We start from the raw sequence: 2,991 nt of genomic DNA on the forward strand, positions 1-2,991 counted from the left end.
CTAGAACTAATACGATAACCATTATACAACTGTGGTTATCGTATTAGTTCTAGCCAAGGTTAAAATAAACATGTAGTACTTATATACAACTGTGGTTATCGTATTAGTTCTAGCCAAGGTTAAAACAAACATGTAGTACTTATATACAAATTTGGTTATCTAATTAGCTTTAGCCAAGGTTAAAACAAACATGTGGTACTTATATACAACTGTGGTTATGTAATTAGCTTTAGCCAAGGTTAAAACAAACATGTAGTACTTATATACAACTATGGTTATCGTATTAGTTCTAGCCAAGGTTAAAACAAACATGTAGTACCTATATACAACTGTGGTTATCTAATTAGGTTTAGCCAAGGTTAAAACAAACATGTATTACATCTTTGACATCTATTGTGTATTTTCAGTTGTTTTTATCTTACATTTCTCTATTATTTTTCTCAAAAAAACAACAACATGAACTCTTTATTAAAGAAAGTCTTTCCATTTTCGATGATCACCCAACACTAAATAATAACATCAACTCCTCCCTCTTGTCATTAATTTAATCAATTCCGGATTGTCAGTGTTTTTATTTGATATTTATCATTATTTTAAAAATACAGTGTTTATACCTATAATTAAGCCTTTATTTATAATAGTTTCTCTTAACAATGTTAGACCCGGCATGGCCAGGTGGTTAGGGTGCTCGCAGTCTGCGGGTCGCGGGTTCGAATCCCTGTCACACCAAACATGCTCGCCCTTTCAGCCGTGGGGGCGTTATAATGTCACGGTCAATCCTACTATTCGTTGGTAAAAAGTAGCCCAAGAGTTGGCGGTGGGTAGTGATGACTAGCTCCCTTCCTTCTAGTCTTACACTGCTAAATTAGGGACGGCTAGCGCAGATAGCCCTCGTGTATCTTTGCGCGAAATTCCAAAAACAAACTTAACAATGTTATTTATTAAACATGTGTAACCCGTGCGTTTTATCTTACATTCCGTTATACTGTTACCGTTTAAATCTGTTCTTTCTAAACTTCCAAATGAATAAGAAAACTCTCTCAATGCTAATGTTGTTTCTTGTAGTTCGAATATTGTGAACTAAATTTTTGTTGAGGTATTAACGCTGATGATGGAATTTAAGGAAATTCCGAACATCCATATTAAAGATGTTTTTGGTATTACCGTGTTTTTAATATTTATTATAAAACTTTGTTTTCCACCTGATGACTCAGTTGCAATATATATATATACATATTTCGGTTATTTTTGTTAGTCAAAAAGCTGATTGGTAGCATGTGAGGCCTTTAGTTTGAATTAAAAAATTCGTTCTTACTTGTCGCTAAGCGGAATTGTGCTTGTTTTTTTAAATTGCTTTAAGTTTTTGAGAGTCGCGGTTTTCGGTATTTTAGACTTGTTTTATTCGTTTATTTTAGTCGTTTATTTGTTGTTTGTTTTGTAATAGTTGACTTGAACACATAGTAAAACGGTTGTAGGAGTGGTTTCGGTTATTGACTGGGTCAATGAATAGACTTGAACACACAGTAAAACGGTTGTAGGAGTGGTTTCGGTTATTGACTGGGTCAATAAATAGACTGCATAAGTACAATTTTAGAATTATCCCCCCCCCCCACTTGATACATTTTGTGTTCCAATAAAGCTGCGCAAATCGCCATTTTGAGGGTAAACCACGAAGAGTAGTTTCGAAAGTCAGAGCCGCTTGTTTTGGGCTTGTTTCGAAAGTTAGGGCCGCTTGTTTTGGGTTTGTTTCGAAAGTAAGGGCCGTTTTTTGGGCTTGTTTCGAAAGTCAGGGCCGCTTGTTTTGGGCTTGTTTCGAAAGTCAGGGCCGCTTTTTGGGCTTGTTTCGAAAGTCAGGGCCGCTTGTTTTGGGTTTGTTTCGAAAGTCAGTGCCACTTGTTTTGGGCTTGTTTCGGAAGTCAATGCCGCTTACTTTCCTCGCGAGACTTGGCAACATTGGTTGCTGCCCGTGTATCAACAAGCCTTCTGTTTTTTTATATCTTTACTTCTACAGAGAGTTAAACGTACTTTATAAGAACGATTTGCATATATCAGTTGTGGTGTTACATCAATTGTGGTGTTACGGGCGCCATGTTTAGCTTCTTTATATTTGATAGTGCAATGCCGCAAGGTTTACAATTATGGCTGGAAAAGCGCAACTGTATCAGTGCTTTTCGAGGAAAAGTATTTTCATATATCAACATTTTAAACGCTGTAGAACCAGAGAGCACATCATTTGGAAGACTTCAACGTTCTCCATTGAAGCAGAACAAACTTGTACATCATTTGGAAGACTTCAACGTTCTCCATTGAAGCAGAACAAACATGCACATCACTTGGAAGACTTCAACGTTCTCCATTGAAGCAGAACAAACATGAACATCATTTGGAAGACTTCAACGTTCTCCATTGAAGCAGAACAAACTTGCACATTATTAGGAAGACTTCAACGTTCTCCATTGAAACAGAACAAACTTGCACATCAGAGCGTTTAGAAGAATACCGTACTTCAAAGCCAAACCCCTACTCAATCCAGAACAACACGTATATCCATCAACGGATTACGAAAATAATCCTCCGATAAAAAAAACAAAACACACACACACACACATTACGATTAAGCCGAGCCTATCTGTACAACTGACAAATAAACGAACATGGATTTGAAGTCAACGAAGGTTCTCAAGCGAAACGTTCACAAATTTCTTACCACACCTACAGTGGATTATTTTCCGTGTTACTGCGTTTACCGGCAATAAACCAGCCTTGGGAGAACTAGAAATAAATAGTATATAAGAATATTTGAATCTCATCCATTACGAGCACAAATATATAATTACTACAGTTTCGAAAAAAGCAGTGACACAAGATGTATTTACACGAGATATAGCCATCGTTGACTGCAGTGACTGTGTGAGTAGTGATCATACGTGTTGTCTATGGTGATTGGTGCAGCAGTGACACTTCAGCCTATCAGTGTGCAATATACGGTAG

This window comes from Limulus polyphemus, unplaced genomic scaffold, assembly GCF_000517525.1.
Source record: "Limulus polyphemus unplaced genomic scaffold, Limulus_polyphemus-2.1.2 Scaffold667, whole genome shotgun sequence".
Classification (NCBI taxonomy): Eukaryota; Metazoa; Arthropoda; class Merostomata; order Xiphosura; family Limulidae; genus Limulus; species Limulus polyphemus.